Source organism: Canis lupus, chromosome 13, assembly GCF_048164855.1.
Source record: "Canis lupus baileyi chromosome 13, mCanLup2.hap1, whole genome shotgun sequence".
Lineage (NCBI taxonomy): Eukaryota > Metazoa > Chordata > Mammalia > Carnivora > Canidae > Canis > Canis lupus.
This window is the reverse complement of record NC_132850.1, coordinates 44,472,168-44,499,113: the sequence shown is the minus strand read 5'-3', so window position 1 is coordinate 44,499,113 and position 26,946 is coordinate 44,472,168. Positions and strand designations below refer to the sequence as shown.

The 26,946-nt window shown below is 36.3% G+C and overlaps 1 long non-coding RNA gene across 1 annotated transcript; it reads right to left on the bottom strand.

Moving 5' to 3' along the window:
- Positions 1 to 108: 108 nt before the first annotated feature.
- Positions 109 to 26,946, bottom strand: LOC140602222 (uncharacterized). Its single transcript, XR_012005200.1, has 5 exons — positions 26,625 to 26,946; positions 25,043 to 25,126; positions 3,427 to 3,680; positions 3,218 to 3,282; positions 109 to 1,447 (listed from the first exon to the last, which is right to left on the bottom strand). It is a non-coding gene; the product is annotated as an uncharacterized lncRNA (long non-coding RNA).

The following is a 26,946-nucleotide window of genomic DNA, read 5'->3' as shown; positions in this document are numbered from 1 at the left end:
CAGGAAGTATTTTAATTGAATTGTATGATATTACTGAAACTCTTTGCATTGGATCTACAAAATAGCAATTTTATATAGTTCAACCTAATGAAACACTAATGCGTTGTTAGCAGATTAGTGTTTTCTGGATTTGTATGACAGGGAATTGTCAATAAATTTTGTGAACTAGAAATTCAGAACTTAAATTTTAATTACTCATATAGTTTCATTTTTTTCCAGCATGCTGTTGCTAACAGGGTTTGTTGAAAAAATAAAAATAGAATTAAATAGTAAAATAACTAAAAAATTGAAGATCCAACACTGTTTGTTCCAATTATTTGTTTCATGTTCTGTCTTGGCCTTTGTTTCCTGCATATGGCTATGAACACCTACTTTGTCATTTTCTACATTCTTCTCTGCCCTTGCTGACTGGTGCATGGTTGCTTTGTGTACCTTGCAAGCCAAGTATGAGCAAAGGCATGGTAGATTGGGCCACCAAGTGGCCCACAGCAATAGCAACATAGACTGCTTATCTCTGCACTATGGCTGGACCAAGTTAGCTGCCCTCGGTTGTTGGGATCCTAAGGTACTTATTTACCTGCCAGCTTTCTGCATGTTCTCTTATAAAGGGCGGTGTTGGGAATGGATGCAGGAAACAGAGGAAGAATCATTGCTGGCCACCTTTCAGATTTAACCACATGTTAAAAGTGAGAATTCTGTTTACCTACGTATACCGCACAAGTAGTGGGTGAGACCATGGCAGAAGCTGGAAATACAAAGTGGAAGTAGGCTTAACTACCCTGTCTTGTTTTAATGCACCTAGTGATAATAATAACACTTTTCTTTTAAAAAAATGAGAAATCTAGCACTGAGTGATGTGTGATGTATGGAATTATTAAATCACTGTATTAAATAACTGTGCACCTGGAACTAATGTAGCACTGCATGTTACCCATGCTAGAATTAAAATCAAAAGAGAAATCCAGGAGAAAATGCTAAACTGGAAAAGCTATTGCCTTAAGAGGTGTAAAGCAAGAACCGCCCTATGAAACCGAATAACCAGAATATATGATCATTCTGATTAGAGAGTTACTCACTCGCCCATTCTACAACTATTTACTTGGCACCATAAAACGAATGTACTTTGTTGAGAAATGAAGGTATGCAGAAGAAAATAAAACTGTCTCTGATGAAAAAAATGCTTCTGATTTCAAGAGTTAGTTTTACTGAAATCTGCCTCCCTGTGGTTGAGTTCCATCTATGGATCAATATCACATGCATCCCCTCCTCTGTCTACGCTATGATGGCCCATTGATTTCTGGAAGATTGCACTCAGGCTCTCCATTCCAGCGGTTCTCAAATGCTTGTGTGCAGGAACGTCACCTGAGAAGCTTCTTTAAGAAGTGCATCACTCCCCAGCTGGCCCTCAGGATTCTGATTCCGTAATTTACAGGTGCAGCCAAGAAATCTGCATTAAAAAAAAAAAAAAAAAGTGATTCTGACTCAGGGGTCAGTCAAACACACTTTCAGAAATGCAACATACTCCTTGTTGAGTCTGAGATAAATATGTTGACTCTCTTTTATTCTTCCACAAATATCTTGTCTTTTGTGCTAGGGTTACTTGGTGGCCAATTTAGGTAAGTTCTAATTTGTTACCATCCTCTTTAGATTGTGATAGTTGGATTCACTGCAATCTTTCAAAGCAATGTGAAGGCAGCAGCATCCAGAGGGACTTCTGCATTCTATGATTCAGGCACCATGATTCCGACAGTGCAGCCTAATAAGGTCTTTTTTTTTTTTTCATGCATCAAATCACACTGTGGGTTAATATTGTACTTGCAGCCATCTGTGAATAACCATCAAGCTATATCTTTCCTATCTTGTACCAAAACACTCGAGTATGATTATCTAGGTAATAGAATATTTATTTAAATGAATTCCACAGTAAGTCCTGCTTTCTTTCTCAAAACTCTGAAATATAAAGTCCATCTGATATGCTCTGTTTCTTCCTTATCCCTCTCTGCCTCCCTCCTTTCCCTTTCCTTCCAACAGAGGTTATTCCTGGCAAGGTCTCTGCAAGGGAGTATGATACCACCTGAGAAGCAAAACAGACCCAGATACAAATCATTCTACTCAAGTCTTGGAATAGCCTTCAAAGAAAAACAGATTCCATACCAACCAGAATCTGAGGGGAAGCCAAGAACTGCCAACATATTTGGAAGACCAGACCCCTACAGAAACATAGTCCCCTAACCACCTTCTTGAGCTGAGAACGAAAGTAAGTCGCAATTTCATTATTTACAAGTCCATCACTGAATTCAGTGTTCAGGATTTTTTAACAAGATTTTTTATTTTATTTATTTATTCATGAAAGACACAGAGAAAGGCAGAGACATAGGCAGAGGGAGAAGCAGGCTCCCCTCAGGGACTCGGATCCCAGGAGCCTGAGATCATGATGTGAGCGAAAGGTAGACGCTCAACCACTGAACCACCCAGGTGCCCCCAGTGTTCAGGATTTTATATCAATAGCAGACCTAACTCATCTGCATGAGAATAACACCAAATAAGGCTAATAACACCAAAAAAGACTAATTGGGAGCTACCCAGATCTTCCATATGCTTAATATTGTCACAAATTCTTCAGTTCCCATTCATAAACATGCAAAAATAAGAATTTAAAACATGCAGTATATTTGAATAAAGCAGAACTATCAACTGAAACTGAATAGTTTGTGGGATATTTGAATCCATGCAACATATTTCTTATATATTTGTGATTTTGTGACTTTATCATTAAGCTAAAGTCAGCCCATTGCACTTATGCCTTAGATTTAAATTGAGAACACTGGCAAGTCCCATGGGGAGAAGAAGCAAAACCAATAAATGAGTTTCTGGTTTTCTTGAATATACAACTGTATGGGCAGAGGAAGGGAAATGATATCCTGATGGTCATAGAGGCAGTAATGTCAAACTCATTCTCTTGAGCATTCATATGAAAAACTGAAAAAATTCAGTTCCACTACTTTCCTTTAAATTTACATTGCTTTTGTGAAGATAACCTTAAACCAGTCAAGAACACTATTACTAAATGTTCAAAAATGTCCTCAGGGTTTTGCCTTGGTCTTTTTCATAAGAAAAAGGTTATTTTTGAGTCCTTTGACAGGCTGAATATTAAATTTAGGAGAGGAAAAAATGTTTAATTTTTATTGTATAGAAAAAAGGAATAGTAAATAGGTACCCTTTGTTATTTGACTTCTGCTTCAGAATATCTTATCATATTTGGCACTCTGAGAGTCATAGTTCCTGAAAGAAAAAGATATCTTAGTGTCAAAATACTTAGAGAATGGAGGTGCTATCCTAAAAGGAAAGCCTCCAGCTGACGAAGCTCTGGAAATTTTTTTGATGAAATGGCATACCCATTCCATTCTAATAAGCATGCCAACTCACCCTTTTAGGACTCATTCAATAATGAGGTCGTTGGCTTGTTGTTGTCCAACACAGTACAGATTTTGTTGTAAAAGGAGCCAGATGGAGAATGTAGGAACCATGTAGTTCAGCATACTCAGAAAAATGAGGTCCAGAGACTGGCTTAAGAGCACATGGTCATTAATTCCAGAACAATGTAAATGCAAAAGAACTTTTTGATTCTTTGGGGTAGACTCTGCACTGACTTCTGGTTCATAGTGTCAATCTTTTTTCATCTGAAAGAGAAAGAAGATTATTAGTCCATTATCCTTCAGCATTAGCATAAGTGTGTATGAGATCCTTTCTCAGCCAGTGGGCAGAACTGAGGAAGCAGATACCTGTGAAACACTCCCCTTGGACATCCCAGAAAATCACCTCTTCCAGACTCTATTTCAAGGACAAGCAGGTACCACAGTCTGCTAACATCATCAATCTTTTGAAATCCCCAGAAATGTGTTGGCTTGTTTCCTAGTGTGCTTCATGAGTCTACTCTTCACATAGTAGATGCCCCAGATCCAAAAGATGAGTCATCTTGGCCTCTTCCTCTTCTGTCCCCAATCACATTCCAACAGGATCAAGTCCTAATGATCAACAGACATTCCCCTCTTTCACTACCACTGAGGTAGCCTATCGCTTAGGCTTTTGCTTTCTCTCACTGTTTTATTGTAATAGTTGTTGTTGTTGTTGTTGCTGCTGTTTTTAACTATGACTCACTTGTCTCCATGCATCCATTTACTGTCCAAAATACCTCCAGAGAAATCTTTCTAAAATATAAGTCTAATTCTCACTGCTCACTTGCTCAGAATGCTTCAGTAATTTCCCTCTCATCTACAGAGACAAGTAAGAACTCAGCATGGTGTGGCATGCTGAGCTCTCCATGATCCAGCCTCAGATAGTCTCTTTCACCTCTTACCTGTTTTGCTGCTAATCCCGCTCCTTCCTCTCCCTGCTTCATGCCCCATGCCATATTAATATCCATGCCAAGCACCATTTCCTTCATTTTACATCTTTGGTAATATTGTTCCCTATACCTGCAATATGCTCTCTTTCTTTGACATCTTGTCCAAGTACAAGCACCCATTTACCTCCCACATCAAGAGTTAACTTGGATATAAAGCCTTCACTATGGCCTTCTCACCTAGATGATCCTGTACTCTGCCCTCCTGTTCACAACGGCTTAGTCATATATGTGCCCTCTCCCACAGCAGTACTTGATTGTATTTCTGTGGCAAAAATACATAACAGATGCCCTTCACATGTGTAACATTTCATGGGTACATCTAGAATTAGATCCAGGGACTACAGCCTCATCCCTTTCTCTTCTACTTAAAATAGTACAGAAAAAATGTAAATGACAGAGGGTGCATTTCTAATACAGAGATCCTTAAAACAATATAATTTAAAAGCTTTAGGGCTCTACTAACTAAAGTGCAATTCACTCCAGTGATGATCTCTAAAAACCAGGGCTTTGAGAAGCTGCAAGAGGGTCTTTGTCTTCTCCATTGTTGTAATATTAGTCTAGTATCGGGCCTAGCACATAGTAGATAATGAAGAAATGTTTGCTGAGTGTATAAATTAATGAGCTACATATTGGAGATTTCACACAAACATCTGGCATTAACAACTTCTGGCAGGAGACATGATTCCAAATAAGGCTCATATAAATTAATCCATAATGACCGAACTATTCTAATGAAGATTATTTTTTAATTTTATTTTCCTTGGAAACATACACTAAAATGAAAAAATATATCAATTATTTAACTATTTATGTGTCTTCTTTATATATTGATAGCCATAATACACTGCATCAAAAACAAGTCAAATGTATAAATAAAGTTGAAGATCAAGGTCAAGGGAACTGTTTGTATTTCTAATTAAATAATTCTTTAAAGTCACTCCGGTCCCTCATTTTAGTTTGATCCCTCTCCTCTCTGCCGATCACTTAGCAGGGCAAAGTTGTGAGAGAAGTTGAAAGTTGGAAATGATTTTCAGGTCAGCCGTTTGGTCTAGGTTCTGCTGACAGTTTGCTGCCATAGGTTGGACTCAACTCATCTCAGGTGTCTGGGATCTGCTCCATGGTAGCTGTAAGTTAGGGAACATTGGCTCTCTTCCCAGTGGTCGCTTATCATCCAGCAGGACAGCTCAGGCTTGTTCTTGTGTTGTGGCAGGCTTCCAAAAGCAAGAATGGAAACAAGGTCTCTTGAGTTCTAAGCTTGAACCAACTGAATTCACCTCTGCTGTTTTCTATTGGCCAAAGCGGCGAATGAGGACAGATTCCAAGGATGGAGGCATAGAGTATTCCTCTTGATGGGATGAAATTGTAAAGTAACATTGCAAAGGAGCATGCCTTCATGAATAAAAATAATTTGTTGTCTTTTTTTATTTTTTATTTTTTGCATTTTACCAGAGACCTGACGTTAGATTTTGGTCGATTGAAAGCAGTTCCAACCTGAGGCTCCCAGGGACTTTGTTCTTTCACAGACAGCTTTGAACCCAAACATAACAAGTAAAATTGAAAAAATGATGTATCTTTTTGCGTATTATTAGATTTGATTTGCCGATATTTTCTAATGCGTTTCTGCATCTAATTTCACAAGGGGTATTAGTCTGCAATTTTCTTTAAACTCTGTCTGGTGGTGGTGGTATCAACTTTTTGGAGGTACCAATTTTGATCAAATAAATTAAGAAATGTGCCTTCCCTCCTCTACTTTCTAAAAAAATTTGCATAAGATTGGCATTATTTATTCAATAAATATTTGATATAATTTTCGGGTGAAGCTATCTGAGCTTTTATTACTCTTTAAGGGAAATTTTAAAAAATTTTAATTGAGGTATAATAGACATACATTACATTGGTTCACATGTATGATATAATAATTTGGCATTTGAATGTATTGGAAATGATCACCACAATAAGTCTAGTTAACATACATTGCTACAGAATTTTTTTCTTGTGATGAGAACTTTTAGGATCTAGGGGATCCCTGGGTGGCTCAGAGGTTTGGCACCTGCCTTTGGCCCTGGGCATAATCCTGGAGTCCCAGGATCAAGTCCCAAGTCAGGCTCCCGGCATGGAGCCAGCTTCTCCCTCCTCCTGTGTCTCCCCCGCCTCTCTCCTTATGTCTATCATTAAAAAAAAAAAAAAAAAAATCTTAAAAAAAATCTTAAAAAAAAAAGAACTTTTAGGATCTTTTCTCTCAGCAACTTCAAATATGAAATACAGTATTATTAACTATAGTCACCATGCTGTCTGTAAGTTACATCTCTAAGACTTATTTATTTTAAAATTGGATGAGAAGAGGTTTTTCATTATAGTTTTAATAACCATAGGGCTATTCAAATTTTAATTTCCTGTTTGGTCAGTCTGGGAAATTTTTCTATTTCAAGGAATGTGTTAATTTTTTATCTAAGCTTACAAATTATGGGCATATATTTGTTCTAATAATTCCTTATTATAATTTACTATCTATAGGTTTTGTAGAGATGTTCCCCTTTCACTCAATATTAGTTTTTGTGTCTTTTCTCTCCATCTTTTTTCCCCATTAATCTATCTTTAGCCTTATGAATTTTATTACTCTTCAAACAACCAGGTTTTGGTTTTATTTTGTAATTGTTTACATCTATTTCATTGGTTTACATTCCATTATTTCCTTTCTTCTCCTGAGTGTAATTTGCACTGTTTTTTCTAGTTTAAGGTGGAAAATATAAGGATCATTGATTTAGACATTTATGATTTTCTGATATAAGCATTTTTTTTAGTTTTAGTCAGCATTGTTTTAGCTTTAACTCACACATTTTAATGTGCTGTGATTTCATCTCAACTCAGTTAAAAATATTTTCTAATATCCCCTGTGATATCTTCTTTGACCCTTGGGTTATTTAGAAATGTGTTTATTGGGATCCCTGGGTGGCGCAGCGGTTTGGCGCCTGCCTTTGGCCCAGGGCGCGATCCTGGAGACCCAGGATTGAATCCCACATCCAGCTCCCGGTGCATGGAATCTGCTTCTCCCTCTGCCTATGTCTCTGCCTCTCTCTCTCTCTCTCTCTCTCTGTGTGTGTGACTATCATAAATAAATAAAAAAAATCAAAAATAGAAATTTGTTTATTTTCAAATATTTGGGAATTTAAGAATACATTTCATTGTTGACTTGTGATTTAATTCCATTGTTGTTAACATATTCTAGATGATTATTATCCTTTTAGATCTATTGACACTTGTTTGATTGACCAACATGTAGCTTGTAAATGTCCATGTGCCTTTGATAGTGATGTGTGCATTCTGCTGATGTCGAGGAGAATGCTCAATAAATGATAATTAGGTCAAATTGGTTGATAGTGTATACATGCCTGCTAAATCCTGCTGATTTTGTCTACTTATGCTATCAATTACTCAGAGAGGATTTTTGCTTTTCCTTCATCTATTTTGAACTTCTCTTGTTTGGTGTATGCACATTTGAAATTGTTATATCTTCTTTATCATTACAAAATATTCTTCCCTTATGGTAATTTTTGTTCTGAAATTTACTTTGTTTGCTATTAATATAGCTACCCCAACTTCCTTTAGGTTATTGTGAGCATGATATATATTTTCAATCATTTTACTTGTGACCAGTGTCTGTATATTTAAAGTGTATTTCTGTAAAGACAATATAGTTAAGTCTTGCTCTTTTTAAAAAAATCCAGAAAAATAATCCCTGCTGTCACTTGTATGGTTTATATCATTTACATCCAATGTAATTATTGACAGGATTTCCTTTAAATCTAGCATCTACTTGTTTTCTAATTATTCTTTGTTTTCTCATTCCCTGCCTTCTTTTGGATAATTATCTATATTTTAGCAATCATGTCATTTTTACTCTTCAATTTTAAGCTAAAGTTATTTAATATTTTAGTAGTTGCTCTGGAGTTCAGAATATGATCATTAATGTATCATATTCTACCTTCATATAATACTATACCACCTAATATATGGTAGTATGCTTAAAACAGTGTATTTCCGTTTTCTTTCTTGAACTTTGTTTTATTTTTGTCATATATTTCATTTTCTACAGGTTATAAACATCATAAATACCTTCATTGTTTTAATTAGTCAAATATGTATATATATTTTAAATTAGGAAAGATAAAAATTCTTAATATTTAATCACATACTTACTATTTTGGCTCTTTTCATTCTTTGAAATAGACATAAGTTTCCATCTGTTATCATTTCCTTTTACTGAAAGAACTCCCTTTAACATTTCCTGTAGAGGAGGAAACTGCTAGCTACAGTTTCATAGTTTTTTGTTGGCCTGATTTTTCTTGCATTTTAGAAGGTTATTTCCAGAATGACATTTTTTTTCCCCTCATTCTTTCAGCACTTTAAAGATCTTCTGGCTTGCACAGTTTAATTCAAGATGTCTGTAGTCATTCTTATCTTTGTTCCTTTCCACAAGATGTGCTTGTTTTTCTCTGAATTTTTTTCAGCAGTTTAATTATGATATGCCTAGACTTATAGTTTTCTTTTTATTCTGCATAAGGTTTATTGGGCTTTTTAGAATTGTTATGGATTTATAAACCATAGGTTTGTAGTTTTTATTTGAAAAATTTTCAATTAGTCTTCAAATATTTCTCTCTTCTCCTCTGCCCCACTTTTCAAGATTAGCATTACACGGATATTAGATTCCTTGATATTTTCCCACAGGTTACTGAGGCTCTGTTAATTTCATTTTCATGTTTTAGTTTGTGCTTTACTTTGAAAAGTATCTTCTGTGTATTCAAGCTCACTGATATTTTCTTCTGAGTGTCTATTCTATTGTTAATCCCTTTCAGTTAAATTTTCATTTCAGATGTTATATTTTTAAAGTCCTCATCTGCTAATTCTATTGTCTCTGTCATTCTTGAGTCTATTACTTTCTACTGATTTTTCTCCTGGATGTGGATTATATTTTCCTATTAATTTATCCCTATCACCAATCTAGAAATCTTTTCATTAGATTGTAGACATCATCAATGCTACATTGGTGACTATAAGGTTTGTGTTGTCTTCTTTTTACGAGTGCTGGATTTATTCTGGCAGGCAGTTCATTACTTACATGTCATCTTGATCTTTTCAAGTCCTGTTTTTAAAGCTCAATGAGGACTACTCCAATGCAGTTTAGATTTCCTACTTAAGAATGACCTTTCTGAGATCTTTACTAAATTTCTCAAATGTTGAAGAAATTTTTGCACTATGGAAATTTGTACATAAATATCTCATGAATAATGTCTGAGAATGATTCAGATCTTTGGTCATTCTTTGCTCAGACCCACTGAGCTTTATACTAAGTATATATGCCTTAGTATTCGGCCAAAGGCTTAAGGGGACCCTTAAGGAGAGATCTTGAGTTCTTCCATGGATTTCTCCCTTCTTTCCAATACTCTGCTCCTTAAATTCCCATTGTCTCTGTCTCCTCAAACTAGTAATACACCTGTGCTCTGCTTGAGATCCTTCTTTTTATACCACAAGTCAGGCATATCTCTAAGCAGAGAGCCAGGGCAGCATGGGGGACTTGCCTTGTTTCCTTTCTTTCAGGGATTATAGTGCTATATTTTGTGCTATCTCAATGTCTGTGAATAATTGTTACTCATATTCTTTCCAGTTTTATAGCTGTTTATGGCAAGGGGACAACACCAGGCCTAGTTCTCTAGCATGATAAGATCTTTGAGTTAGATTTTCAATGGAACTTCTTAGGAATTTTGGCACAGTTTTTTCTTTGCACAATAATAATTTAACTTTATAGAAAAACTACCTATTAAAATATATTTCTGACATAATAATGCCCTCAGTGCAATGGTGTATATTGAATTGACACACCATTTTAGAAAAGCTGGCAATTCTTGAGATTATGTATAGAATTCTTCTATTTTCAGATTTTCCTCAAATCTGTTATGTTGGTTATGATACGAACTTCTTAGTTTTGAAAGAATCTTTTACTAAGGTGATCTTTCACTCTACAAGATATGGTGATACTTACTTCTTTATGGGTTTTCCCCCTCATCTCTCAGTCATTTCCATTTGCCAAATTTTAATAGTCTCCTCTTAACAGTTCTCATGAACTGCTAACACTCTTATTAACACTCTTGCTTCCACCATTCTTCATGACACTTCTTCATATGACTTCTGAGACACCATAGTCTCCTGATGTTGCTTACTGATCATTTAGTATTTTCTGTGGGCTCATTGTCTTCCCAAACTTTAAATTGTTACTCAGGAGTCAGCCCTATGTGGTCTTTTCTTCTGAGTCTGTGTTCATTGTCTAAGTGATCTCAGTCATTGCCACACCTTTAATACTATTTATAAGTCTATAGGTCCCAAAGATAACTCTTCAATTATGACTTCTTTCCTTCCTGAATCTGTTTCTTCAGATTCTTTTTTTTTTTTTAAGAAGAGCTCTTCTTTTAAAGACACTCTTCTTTTTTTATTTTTTTTAAGATTTTGTTTATTTATTCATGATAGACAGAGAGAGAGAGAGAGAGAGAGAGAGAGAGAGAGAGGCAGAGACACAGGCAGAGGGAGAAGCAGGTTCCATACCAGGAGCCCGACGTGGGACTCCATCCTGGGACTCCAGGATCACGCCCTGGGCCAAAGGCAGGCACTAAACCACTGAGCCACCCAGGGATCCCTCTTCAGATTCTTACATGCATTTTTTTTTATTTTCTTTTTTTTGGAAATCACCATTTGGACTACAATGTTTAGAAAGTAAATATGCCCCATATTTTACTATTGTTATCCCTTTACACATCTATTTCTCGTCCAATTGTTTCAACTCACCTGCTCAAGCCATCACCATAAGAATCGTCCTTCACATTACCACCTTCTTCTTCATCTTTCTCAGCCATGAGCTAGTTTAGGTGACTTTACCTTCAAAACCGTGTTTTCTCCTTTCCGTCTTTACCACCACTCTTCTTTCTGTCTTATGTTGCTTTCAACCCATTCAGCATCTTTAATTTGTTCTCTCCAATCACGACTTGTAGTGATCCAACTTTTAAAAACAGTTTCAGCTTTTAACAGTTTTTAACCTGTTAAACTGTTAACAGGTTAACATTTTCCAAGACTGGCAGTTGGCAATCTGGAGACCCAGGAGAGCCAATGGTGTAGTTCTGGTACAAAGGTTGGTAGGCTGGAGACCCAGGAAGAGCTAACATTTCAGTTTGAATCAGAAGATAGGATGTCCTAGACAGGAGGAGTTATCCTGTACTCCAACTTTTTGTTCTATTCAGGGATCCAACTGATTGGATGAAGCCCACTCATGTTGGAGAGAGCAATCTACTTTTTTCTATTTAGACTATCAGTTCAAACGTTAATCTCACAAGGGTGCCTGAGTGGCTCAGTTGGTTAAGCGGTTAAGCATCTGCCTTGGTTTAGGTCATAATCTCAGGGTCCTGGGATCAAGCCCTACATCGAACTCCCTGCTCAGTGGGTAACCTGCTTCTCCCTTGCCTTCTGTTGTTCCTCCTTCTTGTGCTCTCTTTCTCTGTCTCTCAAATAAATAATTTTTTTAAAAAAAGGAAAATAAAAGAGAAACATCCTCGCAGACATACCCAGAAAAATGTTTAATTAAATATCTAGGCACCCATGGACCACTAGACCCATAATATTAATCATCACACTATCTATGAATGACAAAATTAAATAAGTCTTACTGTATTGTTTGTTTTCTTCATTGTACATATTACCATTTCATTTATTTACTTGTTGGTTTAGGTGTTCATGAGTGTGTTTATTGTATGATTATAAGTCTTATGAGGGCAGAGCTTCTGATTGCTTTATCATTGAACATTTAATGCCTAACACAGCATTTAACTATCTTTGAGATTAAAATTCTAAATAGTGTTTAGATCATATTTAATATAGTTGCTTACATTTAATACAGAGGTAGCATTAAATTATGCTACCTGCTGTCATATATTATACTACAATATTAACATTAAGTTGGTACTTCTAATCAATTCTATGGCAATTAGTGAATTCATGAAGTCAAGTTGTTTTTTAAAAAATTTGATTACTTATTTCTTTGAACTTCTGTTGCTGCAGTGAATTTTAAAAGTTTAAATCAAGGATGTAAATGTGTTTTAAAAACTGGTATGTTTTTGTTTAATATATCATTGCCATTAGTATTGTCCTCTAAAAGGAAAGGAAAGATCTTTATGTAGACTATTTAAATATAGCTGGAGAAAAGTGATATATGGTTAGAATTTTGGATGCCCAAGGGAAGAGTATCAAAGGAACTTAAGGATTTCTTTACTCTCTTAAGGATATTAGCATAAAATGTAGCCCCATCTCTACCAACATATTAGTACTAGCTGTGAAGCTATAGCTTGTGGTTTGCTCCATTCACTCAAGACTGTGGGAGTGGCAAGGCTGGTGCCCTTGATTGCTGACTGTACACCTCCATCATAATCTGTACACTGTGGCCAACAGAGCAGTGCAGATTTTGAAGGGCTGATCCATTCAACGTCAGCAATTTTCAAAGGACCAAATGAGGAAGTTTGGTTTTTCTCTTGGCCTAATATTTAGCAGACCTTAACAAAACTCTGTGTGTGTGTGTGTGTGTGTGTGTACATGCATGCATACTGCACATGTATGTAACATTTCTTGAACAAATAATTTTTTAACTTAAAAAAATTAAAGGGAAAAACATGGTCTGAAGGACCTTGATTTTTTTTTTTTTTTTTTTTTTTCATTTCAAAGGCATTTATGGTCCTTGGCTCATGTCAACCCTGGTGAATATGACCTGATCACACGCACAGTCAATTTTTTACAAAAATGTTTTGGATCTTTCAAGCTTGATATTGATAACTGAAGCTGAGCAGAGAGACATTAGCATCTGGTTTTGATGAATGTGGTCTGCTTGTACTTTAAAGGAAAAGCATTTAGGAAAAGACTGGAAATTCCTGCTCAGAAAATCAAAGTCTAATACAGTTTTTCAATACCTGATACTTGTATGTTACAAGTGACCTTGGAGACTTTATTCTACAAGTTCCACATATTTTTTAGATTATAGCATTATAGCATTATGCTTCATTTCAGGATATATTTAGATTTTTGTTCTAGGTTTTTCTTTAAATATATATACTTGTTTACTTTTCTGCCATATATACAAAATAATGTCTTGCTTAGAGAAAAAATCAGATACTCTCATTTAAAAATAAGATGAATTGATTCTCTGTCCCACAGGAAAATGCTTGCTACCAAAATCAAAATGATTTCTATTGTTTTGTATTAAACTGGCAGAAAGACATCACATGCAGCACAACATAGGAGGGATTTACCAGATTATATCATCCTCTAGTAAATACAATTTTCTTAGGACAGTAATCATGTCTTTTGTATTATTATGTATGTCAAAGTATATCTAGCCTAGGGCCCTGAAAATTGTCGATCTTCAAAAAAAAATTTAAAAAATTAATAAATGAGTCCCCAAAACAATTGATCTTTAGACATTTAACTACAAATATATTGAATAATAATCTTTATAAAATCATTATTTTAATTTCTGAGGGCTTCTATTCAGTTCTGCAGTCATCTAAGTCCTGGATTTTCTCTGTGTTTTCTGTTATGCTACCTAAAATCAGTACTATCAGGGCAGAAAAGGGAGAAAGAGAAAAAAAAGCCAATGTTTAATCTTATGTGTATTTCTTTTTTTCTGAAATAGTCTGGTAAAGGGCTGTTTTGAGAAAGCAATTAAAGCAGAGGTTAAAATGAGGTTTGGGGATTATCAATAGCCATCATTTATCAGTGTTGTCCCTGTTCTACATCAAAAGAGATCATCAAGAAAGCATTTACTAGAGACCCTGTGCATTGGCTGTGCTAAGGAAATGACTGTACTCAACATGAGGAAAACAAAAATCATTTGTGCATGCACAAAATACCTACCTGCTTTATGATTAAAGTATTTATCTTTCTACTTTTGTAATGAAAGCCATGGATAACTTGAATCTATGTAAAATATTATGGTTCCGATGTTGAGCGCTGTAACAAAATGACCTTTTCTCTGTATTTCCACTAATTGGCTTTTAAGATGCTTTTGATGTGGCTGAAAAGGTCAAAGATCAATGAGTGGCTTGTTAGTCTGAATCGTTTATTTTATCAGAAAAAAAGCACAAGCTATTGAAAAAAAATAGAATTTTGAAAGAAATACACAGTCTATTTGCCTTTGGCAGGCTCCACAATTTTTCTTTGGCTCCTCCGAGCATGGGATGGTCTAATCAGGGGATTATCAAGTAGACGGAAGAACTAAAACAAAGTTTGGTGTGGCAGTAAATATTTGTAAAGCAAAACGTTGGAAAAATCCATGATACATTTTCTGTTACTAATTTAAGAAATCCAAGGTATTTCTGAAATCATATGATTATCAAATTGCCTGAAGAAACATGGGTCACTTTGTCGTTAGATAATGCTATTATAGATTTCAAGAAATGAATCAAATTTGTGCTAAAAGAGAAAAGGTGAATAGAGAGTTACATAGGACATTGAAATAAAATGTTATACAATTTGTAACTTTTAAAATATCAAATCTTAAATATCATGATTTGATCCATGGAAGAAATAACAATATGACCTGAACTCTCAGGATAGTATGTTTAAAATTTTATAAAAGTGAAGGACACAATTTTTGTTATTGCCAAGAACCAAGTCACATGTAAACAACTGATTAAATTCATGGAAATCTGTGCTCATTATGTTTAAAGGAGAGAGATAGGCAATGTTCTGCCCGCATAGTAGTTTGTGCTTAAATTAAGCAATAATCATGGAGTTTCAGGCCATGTAGGGGGAGACTAATGACTGATTAGAAATAGTTTTGGGCCTAGAGCAAGGCATTGGGTCATTAACCCTTAATGATTTTTTATTCAAAAGAAATGCTATAGGCTGAGGTCCTTAGTTCTCTTAAATAACACTCAGGGACTGAAAGGTATGTTTGACAGCAGGTGATGTTTTAATGGTTACAGCTGGCAAGTGGAATTCACCTGGTATTGTGGAGTTTAATGTCCTAGGTGCATGCACAAAAACAAATGGCAAAAGTGCCGTGCTGACACTATAATGGCAACATCTCAGGTAAAATTTTATTTCCCTTCCTATACATTTATTCCTTTAATTTCATTTTTATTTTAATTAAGTAATGTGTTTGTCGTCACTTGTTTGTTCATTTATGTAATGGATGTTGTTGAACACCCAATGACTAGGACTTCCTTGGATATTGGGGAAAATGATGCGAGCAGAGAGACAGGTAGAAAAGCGGTTGTTATGGTAGAGGATTTATAGGCTGCCTTCTGAGTCAATGGGAGGGTAGGCAACCCAGGGCTGGTTTCAGGCAAAGTTAGGGAGGATGTGAAGCCTATAACTAAACTAACATGATAATTAAAAGTTAACCATGCTAACTTCGTTGCAGGGGCAGGTTATAGAGAGAGGCTCAAAGAAGCTAGAGAGGCCTTTAACCTATTTCTAGATTACGATTACCACTAGGCTGACTGTTTCAGTTTTTCTGTAGTGGGATTAACACTTATCCCAATGTGGTTAAATAGTTGTAGTAGCTGTGAACTTTAAGTAGATCACCAATTCTATGGTACTTAATCTAAAATGCATTTGGAGAAAATCCTAGTAGACCTTCACACTTAGCATTGGGTGAATCTCTCCATCCCCCAAACCCATTTCCTCTGACCTTTGGTTGGGAAATCTTGCCTTTTTTTAGCTCGCAGTCTAGATAATTTTTTGCTTAACATGTGCAATAATCATTAATTTATCACAAGCTGTGGGCATTTTATTTTAGTTTATATCAGGAGGTCTAATTTAGACTTAGCAGTTCATTAAGACAATTATTTTTGAACTGATTATTTGGCTTTTCTTCTCACAGTAGAAATTGCTTTTTATTTATTTTATGGCTATTTTCTTTATGAGATAATGGAAAAAGAAACTAGGAAAGTGAAGTGTAGACCAGTGGGGATGATATCCCTCAGATAGATAAAATGGAATTTCTAGAGACCCAGAACACTAAGGTTCCTACCTCCAAGAAAATAGCTTCAAGGCAAATCCTTATTACCTGGGATTGTCCAAATGGAAAAGGTGGAGATGTTTGAAAAGACCTAAGGTTCCTGTTTCATGCTTCTTAAAATTTTATACCAATGACAACGTTCTTCATTCTGTCTTTTCAATTTCCTCCTTAAGAGAAATGTGTTTTTTTTTTAATGCATAAGTAACCACACAAGACAATGTTAAATTAAATACGTAGGCTACAGAAGTATATTCATTATGATAGTGGCGATGTTTCTGCATCCACACATCCACGGAATAGCTGATAATGGGCCTACATTTGATTTGATCTCACTTTAAAAATTCCTTTCTACATGTCCAAATTTTTTGACAATGGAAACGTATTATGTTTATAGCCCAAAGAATAATTATTTTTATATTAACACACTCCTCTCCTTAGTTGTTTCCTTATAAAATCTTTTCTTACTTTTTTCTGTAGGTTAATAACTGATTTACATTTCCATATTGAATACTGAATGTTTATTCAAATTTCAAGACAATTCTAATAGTCTACATAAATTCTTATTTGAGGGGAAAAAAAACAGAGTCTTCTTGCTAAAAAACAGCCATTCTGGATTTCTGCAATCCCTCTGGTAACAATTAATTTAGAGTATGTATTTTGTGACATTTCTTTCTTTCTCTGAGTGGCAGAATCTTTTCCCAAATGGAATCTTATGATGACCTTCTATGTACACAACAGCCAAATGTACGGTCATGTGGCTGAAAGGGCAGTTTTCTCTCTGGGCCTTTCTCCCACCTCCCTTTTTTTTTATTTTAATTTTTTATTTTTTATTTATGATAGGCACACAGTGAGAGAGAGAGGCAGAGACATAGGCAGAGGGAGAAGCAGGCTCCACGCACCGGGAGCCCTACGTGGGATTCGATCCCAGGTCCCCAGGATCGCGCCCTGGGCCAAAGGCAGGCACCTAACCACTGCGCCACCCAGGGATCCCTCCCACCTCCCTTTGAGCTCCTTTCCTACTGAGCCTCCCAGGGACACTGTGGGGAAGCCCCTGATTTTGAGTAAGCCATAGGTTGCTCATTGAGTATTGTGAGTTTTGAAAATGTAACCTAAATCATACAATCCAAAGGGTTTTTGAAAATTGCAAAATTTGAATATTCTCAGGATTATTGTTTTTGTTTGCTTTTTCTGATTCCTTATAAACAGTTCTGAGACATAAATCTTCTGCAATCAAAAAGCTTTTCAGTGGAAGATAACAAATGTATTTCCCACTAGCTGAGATTCAAAGAATATCTTTTAAAATACTCTCAGCAAGTATTATATGTGTCTTCAAGTCTTGTGTGTGCCTCTGGATGCAAATCCCTAAAATGTGTGAGCTCCAGGAATGAGAAGGGTTTAGGTCAGTCAAGTTTTCCTCCTGTCAACATTTGCAGATGCTGCTGTCCCTTCAGCCCTCCAGAGTCAGGTGAGAGAAGGTAATAGTGAGTCATTTCTGAAAGACAGTAGGCAATCCCACACTTGAACGGTATCTTATGATCTACTTTTTGATGTCCAACGAAAGAGAATTTGACTTAAGTTAATTTTTCTCACAGGCATACTGGGTAAAGACACAATCTGTGTTGGTACCACATTTTTAGCAAGATGCCTACCAGAACTCCAGATCTCCTAGACATTAGGAAGTGATCTTTATGAATCTCATGAACCTCTGTAATTTAGTACAAGGACTACTAAAAATATTTTTTTAAATCAATAAATGGATTAACGTGCATAAAGTAAAGCATATAGGCCCTTTGGTTAAATATATAGATGAAATAGCATCTACTTTTTTTTTGATCCAAGTCAAGAAATCCATACAGATAATTGTGGTTTGGAAATGCCGATCTCCTGAATTTAGGAAGGCAAGTCATATTTGCCTACTCTTAAAATAAATACTTATATATTGTGAATTACCGCCAAATCTGAGGTTCTCTGATACTCTGTTAAAATAGTTCAGACTTAATGGTTGCACAACTTAAATGACGAGGAGAGTTTTGCATAAGTCTATGTTTTCTAGAACAGTAATGTTAGACTGAAGACTTATATTACATCCTTCAGGATTTCAGGAAGGAAGAAAACCCAGGATGTTCCATTTAATTAAAAACAAATTGAGGGATCCCTGGGTGGTGCAGCGGTTTGGCGCCTGCCTTAGGCCCAGGGCGCGATCCTGGAGACCCGGGATCGAATCCCACGTCGGGCTCCCGGGCATGGAGCCTGCTCCTCCCTCTGCCTGTGTCTCTGCCTCTCTCTCTCTCTCTCTCTCTGTGTGACTACCATAAATAAATAAAATTAAAAATTAAAAAAAAATTGAACTGTTACCCTAAAACAAAGTATTTGGCAACCTACACCCCAAGTAGATTATGACTTGCAGGTAAACATGCAGTGTTAAGAATGTTGGTTATACGTCCTTGTTGATAGAAAGCATTGCTGTATCAGTTGCCTGGAATCACCCACTGTAAACAGTTGCTTGGTAGGAAAGCAATTACTGTAAATGATTTTTTAAGACTATTTTTAGCATTTCAGAAAAAGGTAACTGAATAACTTAATAACCATTAAATTCATGTGTAAGTAGAAATGAGCCCTCCCTCAGACAAATGTAGTGTTATTTGTTTTGTTTACTGCTATATCATGCTACAGCTAGAGGAGCCACGAAAGAGTTAAAGCTTATCCAAAAGTGACTTTATTACCATAGAGGAAATAACCAATGGGGAAAACCTCGCTGCCTGAGTAATGGGAAAAATCCACAGGGGCCACGAAATCTTTAAGATCAGACATTGTAGCATCTGTTGACTAATGTAGAGTGACAGGGAACTTCTGTGAAAATGTATGTTGAGGATATAAATAGTAGAATACTGTAATTCATTACAATTACAGTGGAGTGAATAAAAATGAAAGGAATTCTGTCTGACTCAAAGTTTGGAACGCTCCTGCATCCATTTTAATAAGGAGAAATTGTGACTGTTTCAAGACCGACCCATAAATCAGAAAAAGGAGCTTATACCAGTCTGGCCGTGTACAGTCTAGAATATCATACCCAGACCTCCTCTCTGTGTCAGCCCGGGACCAGAGAGCGAGCTAGCAGCACCCAGATACCAACACATGGCAGTTTGCGGGCATGCAAATGATTGAGGAACTTTGTTTTGCACTGAATCATTCACCCTAGCAGACTGTCACTCAAAGCAGCACGAGTGTCTTTACAATCTTTTTTCTGTCAGAGATTATAATGTGGGGAACCTTAGTGTTTTAGTACAGTCGATGGCCAGATCTGATAAAAACTCAGTCATTATAACAAATTAAAGAAAGAAAATCCTTCAGCAGGCTGTCATGACTTTGTGCTCTACTTCTGCAGGCACTAGGAAGTCAAAGACATACCTTCCCCTACAGCCATATATGGCCCGACGGCCATTGGACACTTTTTTTTTTTTTTTTTTTTTAAGATGAATGTTCTGGTATGAGCATGCTCCTAGAATCCAGTGACGTTCTTACTCAGGGTGGTCTGTAAATATTCTAAATCTTTGCTTACTATATAAAATTACAAGAAAGTGTTATCTTGCATCACTCACAAGCACTAGATTCCTTAAGCTATGCAAACCCTACTGAGAAATCATTCCTTTAAAAAAAAAATTAAATGGTTCCCCACCCACCTACCTCCCCACCATGTTTAGCTAGGAACTATCTTTTGGATCTCTATATTCTGGTTTATATAAAAGGCATAAAATGTTACACTTATAAATCAAGTATATCACTCAGCTTTTGCTTTAAAATACATGGAAAGATCCGTTTCCTACATATAGTTTTGTCTGTGTCTCTCTGTCCACTTCTTCACTTTTCTCTCTGGCTTCATGCTGTGGTTGCCTGATTCTGCAAGGGAGATTTCTCTCACTTTACCTACTTTCTGAGCTTTCATCTAAACCACCCTGAGTGCATGAACACAATCCCAGATGAAGATGGAAATGATGAAGAATAAAAAAAAAACCCTTTAAAATATATTCCAGTTATCCAGGAGAAAGGGACATATATGGAGAAATGGATCCTTTTTAAAGTATATGTACAAATGAGTGAAAACTGAAATTTTATCGGAGCTTTATTATTGGATATGTTGGTGTTTGGGCTTTGTTTTGTGATTTTTGCATGCTTGTGGTATAATGAATTGTATTACTTTTAACTTGATGATGAGATAAAAACCACAACGTTGAATTAATATTGGCACATTTCCCAGCTAGATGATACTGTTAATATCATGTGACCACTAGTAGAATTCCCTCTCAAATTAATATTATCTTAGGACCAAATGTGGAGAACTCGAACCATGGCTCTGTACTCCTTCAGCTTCTAGGGAATTAAAATGATTTTTCTGCCTATGGCTTTGATTTTTTGAGAAGGCAAAATCAACTGTGCATTTTGCTTTAACACATGTAATGTTGTTTTGCCAAATCAGTCATCTTTCCTCACGGGATGAGATTATAATGGGATTGCAAAGTAGTTCTCTTGAAACCTTCTAAAACAGATTATGTTCTTAAAAAACTTGATTCTTGACTTTGCATGTTTTAGCACTGCATTCCATTAAACCTGTGTTTGAAGTTACTAGGATTTGCTAAAATATTTGATAATGCCTAAGCAGATAAGAGATTATATGCTTTATGTATATAGTGGAAGGATTTGTTTCAGCTTGGATACAGGGTATTAATTGGCCACCTACAGTGAGCAGTGTTTAATATTTTGCTCCTACCCACCCCCGCTCCGGCCTCGCTCCTTTCTTGCTGCTTTTCAGGCAGAAGAGCATAGAAGTATTCCCTGAACTAAATTTGCTAGCTTTCTGGAACACATTTAAACAATGTGTGCTACTTGTGTCATATTACATTAACTTCACTTATAATGACAAGTTGTATATATCTGTAATAAATAGCCCCTCAGGGATCAGATCAAGATTAAGGGAGAGAAAGTACACTGCTGTAGTTAAGTAATTTATAATATCTCAGTAAATGCTTACAAAGAAATGTTTGCATCAGTAGAGCTGGTTAACAGCACTTGTAGACACTGATGATTGTAGGATGTTAAACTCTCCAGTGGAAAGTTACAGTCACTTTTGGGTTCAATTTTTAAAGAGCGAGCTTGAAGCTCTATACTGTTTGATATTGTGTTGTCCGCCATATCTTAGAATGTTCACAACAGAGAATCACCAGTTTGAAACAGACCACCACTGGCACCAAGCAGTGGGGGGTAGGGGGGAGGAGGGGTGATGCTGGCAGGAATCATCTCATCAGTGGTCATGAGGCTGAGAAGAAAACCTTTTTAAAATAAAAAAACTGGGGCGCCTAGGTGGCACAGTCTGTTCAGCGTCTGACTCTTGGTTTCAACTCAGGTCATGATCTCAGGGTCTTGAGATTGAGCCCTGCGTCAGTCTCTGTGCTCAGCGCAGAGTCTGCTTGTCCCTCTCCCTCTGCTCTGACCTCCATGTTATCTCTTACTCTCTTGAATAAATAAATATATAAAAATCTTAAAACAAACAAACAACTCTTCCTCAGGCTCATTTCAAGTCAAAGTATTTGTAATTAATCAGAATAACACACAAAAGAAAAATAACAAATATTTATGGGTAGAGTACAGTCAGTTTGTGCTCTTAGGTCTGATGAACCAGGGCATGTACAGGGTGACAGACCATGCAGAGAAGTCTGTGATGAGTGAGCAAGTCAGGTTCACCTGCAGACTTAGAAGTGTGGGGATTACAGGATTTTACATTTAAATTCAGTCATTTCCCTCTTAACATTTATTCATTTCTGTTCCAGAGTTGAACTTAAATGTCAAGTAGTCTCTGGATGATTAGTATTTGAATGACATTCAGCAAATCTTGCTTTGGGGTTTGGACAGTTTTCATCCATTTCCATGGCAAGTGGTTGGAAGTGATGTCCTGTGAAACCAGAATGCTTAATTGTATCTTGGCTTTTGGGAAAGTTCTGAGAGAAAGTGATTTTCATCAATCTACGGTGGAATTCAGTCGATTTCTGGAAGGTGTTGTACAGAGAAAGCAAGTGAAGACTCTCAGCAGCTCCCTGCCTTTGCTGAAGTTTCTCTTCATTGTGAATCTGGCCTGCTATTTAGTTTGAAGTGACTTGAACATCAAGTGTTCTCCTACATAAAAACTTGAAAGTCGAATTCCATGCTTTTAAAATCCTCCAAAAAAATCATTGTGGTAGGAGTGTGTATCACCCAACACCACAGAGTGCCCTGTGCCAGGGCTCTGTGAAGCAGTCCTGCCTTCCCATTCACCTGTCCTTTCAATTTCACTCTCACTGTGCCTCTGATAGGCTGCCAGGAAGCAGGAAGAGGTGGCTTATTTTTTTTAAGATTTTATTTATTGATTGATGAGAGACACACTCAGAGAGAGGCAGAGACATAGGCAGAGGGAGAAGCAGGCTCCCGTGGGGAGCCCAATGTGGGACTCGGTCCCAGGACCCCGGGGTTACCCTCTGAGCCAAATGCAGATGCTCAACTGCTGAGCCACCCAGGTGCCCCAGGAAGAGGGTTTTTGAAATCCATCTGTGTCTCCAAGGTTCTCTCCCAGGCTCAAGGGAAATTTCAGAGAAATAGCAACACCAAAACCCTAGCTTTGAGGAACTGTCCCCGGCCTGAGATTTGCCAGGTGTAAGAGACAGCGGCAACAGTCTTCATGGATGTAAGTTTGGGAAACCAAAGCCAGGAACATCAGTAGTATTCTCCTTCTGCTTTTTACTCTCTCCTAACCATCTCTGATGCAATGAACTACACCCCACAATTTGCTAAAAGGAGCTGGAAGAGGTGGGAAAAGATGGATAGAGTACAGAGAGGAGAAAAGAATTGATGCTTTTGTAAAAATTATTTCCCTTTATCCTTTGGATTGTCATGATTTTGTGCAGCCCCTTAGACTGGATAACTGACAGCTCTTTGGACACATGAGAGCTTCACTTCCTTCCTTGAGTCTAGCTTTGAACAAATCTGAGATTATTTTCACTGAGGTTTGTATTGGTTCAGCAGATTTAAAAACCTTTAGTGAATCTCAGCAGATTTCTTGTACTTGAAAGGCAATTATTGCTTCTAATGGATGTGCCACTGGTTTACTTTTTTTAAAGAGCTTAATTCTAATTGTCCTATTTTCCTTGTATTATTTTTTATGCAAAAAGGCTATTCCTATTTCCCATTATTTATGAACTTCATTTTTAAAAAGCAATTAAATAAAGTTTATGCAAAATATTGAAGACCAGCCTGGATTTTTGACACTTGTTTAGAGAAGATTTGAGGCATCTTTAATAACTTCAGGATATGCCATAACATTATCTTTTAAAAAACAGAATCTCCACTTAAAAAGACATTAAAGTATACTTATCTCTATATATAACTCTAATCTTCAAAATAAATTTATACCAAGTGAAATTTCATTTATGTAAAATCAACTGCAAAATGATAAAATATGACAATTTCAAGATCCTGGAGAAAATTGGTCTAAAGAATGTAAATACCATTTTACTACCTTTCTCCTAGTTTTTCCAATTAAGCTCCATTGTAATCACTCCCATTTTATGTTTAAAATGAGATACATAGGACGCCTGGGTGTTTCAGTGGTTGAGCATCTGCCTTTGGCTCAGGCATGATCCTGGAGTCCCGGGATCGAGTCCCACATTGGGCTCCCTGCATGGAGCCTCCTTCTCCCTCTGCCTGTGTCTCTACCTCTCTCTCTCTCTCTCTGTGTCTCTCATGAATAAATAAATAAAATCTAAATAAATAAATAAATAAATAAGATACAGAACTATAATGTGAATTCCAATGTTTTCAAAATGCATTCACTTTAGGCAAGACAAACCTCAAAACTCCCAACCCTCTACATATTTGTCCCATAATTTCTGGTTCTGGGTTTGGCGTCATATCAAATAATATTTTCCTGGGGAATAAGTCATTTCCATAGAGGGAAACTATTTATTAACTAATTCATTTGGAAAATATTAAGTCTGTGATTTTCAGAATTGATTAATTTTTTTACCATGCTTCATGAGGAGTTTTGACAAATTTCTAGCTTTGTAAAATATTCTCCAGTATTAGATGAAATATTTGACATGGTATAGTATAGTACATTTGACCTGACACAGTATAAATAATGACTTCTTCAAGTTCTGAAAAAATGAATGTTCTCTGGAAGAACTGACCTAATTCATTCCCAGTTAATGATATGGGGAAAATAATGGCAATGTCCTGGACTCCTCTCCTCATCCTCCTAAATCAGTAGGTAGTTCATAACTTAGTCCTGGCTGCAGATCAGGGCATTGGGCTAGTGTCTAATCTGACTTCTAACCCTAATACTTTCTCTTGCCTTGAGTAAAACGCTTAAGTAACTGCTCTTTTTTCAGTTTTCCTGCTGTGAGAAGATATGATAATAATCTTTTTCTTTCCTACAGTGGTGTTAGGAGCAATATTTAGTTAAAGTTTGAAAAGTATGTTGACAGTAATAAGATAACATTTCATAGCAGATTATTCATGCTCTTATGGCTAAATACCCACTGAAATATCTCAATAGGACATACTCAAAATCATTTTGGTGTGTGAGCAAAGGATTCCGACGATTATATTATCTTTTTTTTTCTCCTGAAGAAATTTTAACTTCTTAGCTGCAAAAGAGAAGAGAAAGAATAATTAAACTCATTGATTTTTGTAAATATGGCATAAGACGGGTAGATCTTTTTCCTCATTCAGATTGTCAGTGCTGCTAAGACTTAGGTGTAAGTATTGAGTAAGTGACAAAACAATTTTATGTCTCTTATCAATATAATTTACAAATTGGTGTAGATCCAACTCCAAGTAGATATGATATTTAATGTCATTGTATCCTCTAACTTTGGGACTGTGATCTTCATTGAAACCGGATTTTTCCATGTTCTTAGAGGCTTTATTCCTTTTTTTCATCTCCACCCTGTAATGGCAGTACAAACAGGGAGTCCCCTTGACCTCAAAGGGAGCTTTGTGCTTAGATTCACTACTTTGGACAAGAAACAAATTTGAAAAAAAAAATTTAAAAGGGACATGAAGTTCTAAATTCCACCTGATTTAGTTGGACTAGTGTCTACAGATATGTCTCCAAAATGCTATATTTTTTCTTAATTATTTTGTTTTTGTTATAAAAGTAAAAAACCAAAATGGATTTTACATTCTATATCCAATGTACAATACTTTATGCCAATGCAAAAATAAGTTTAAGTTGCCATGGTACCATGTATACACCAGGCTTACTTGTCACATACATTTCAGAAACCTGTCCAATCTTAGATGTTTTCTTTTTGAAATTTCAATGAAAATAGCCTTAGAGCTGTATCAAGTGCAACCAAAATAAAACAAAATAAATTGCAAACCTACCACGAATTCAAGAATTATGTGGACACCATCTAAGTTACTTTAACGTAAGATATAAATCCAGAGATTTCTCATGCCATCATTTTGTAAATAATTACAGTTCTGCTGAATCTGTTGTATAAAGTTTACATGGGAGGTTCAGCGCACCCTTGCTCTTGTTTAGAACATTCGGAACCACCCGAGAGCTGTTGATATATGGCTGTGCTGTTTCAGTGCCTAAGACATCTACTACATGGGAGCATAATAAACAGGGGCATAAAGACAGGTTTGTGCAAGCAGTTTGGAGTGACCTTTTTGGCAGCTGAAATCCATCTTGAGTACATGGTGCTGATGTGGACAGACATGTAAACTTAGTCTTGTTACCACAACTACTAGTTCTACAAATATACTCAGATGCCCAAAATGTACATTACTCTCAGGAAAGTGATTTTAAATGGAGAGTTGTAGTTGAGGAACAGCAATTCAGATAAGATCAAAAACCATATATTACCAAGAAATCTCTGTGATGGAGTTAAAAGTGTTGAAAGAATGAGTTAGGTAGATTTAACCCAAAAAACTATAAAGTGAGATCTTCTTGATAGCTTGTTTAGATAAAAAGATATAGTTTCTTAGGTGTTTTGTTTTTTGTTTTTTTTAATCAATAGAAATGTATTAGTTTCTTGGTTCTCAAAGTTAAACCTACCATCAGAAAGACAAAGTCAAGGTGTCTATAACACCTTGTTTAAATATATGCTTAAATATAAGTGTAGGTATACCTACCTAATGATTAGAGACATAAAGTAAACATTTGTGTGTTGAATTCGGTCAGCTGGGGGGAACATGAAACTTTAATCCAACATTGAAATATCTCCTAACCAATGAGGTCAGCTTGGGCTGGAATTCTATTTCTGCCCTCCTGGTTTTCCTGATCTTTCTAAGGCAGTGCTGAGGGGAAGCCCTCTGATTTAGCAAAATGACTTGGGCCCATTTTCCACTAGTAGTTAAACACACCAATGACATCAATTTTAGTCTCCTGATGTGGTTGATGCTCTAAGAGCACTTAGATTTCCTCTGAATCAGAGGAGCCTCTTGATGAATCCAT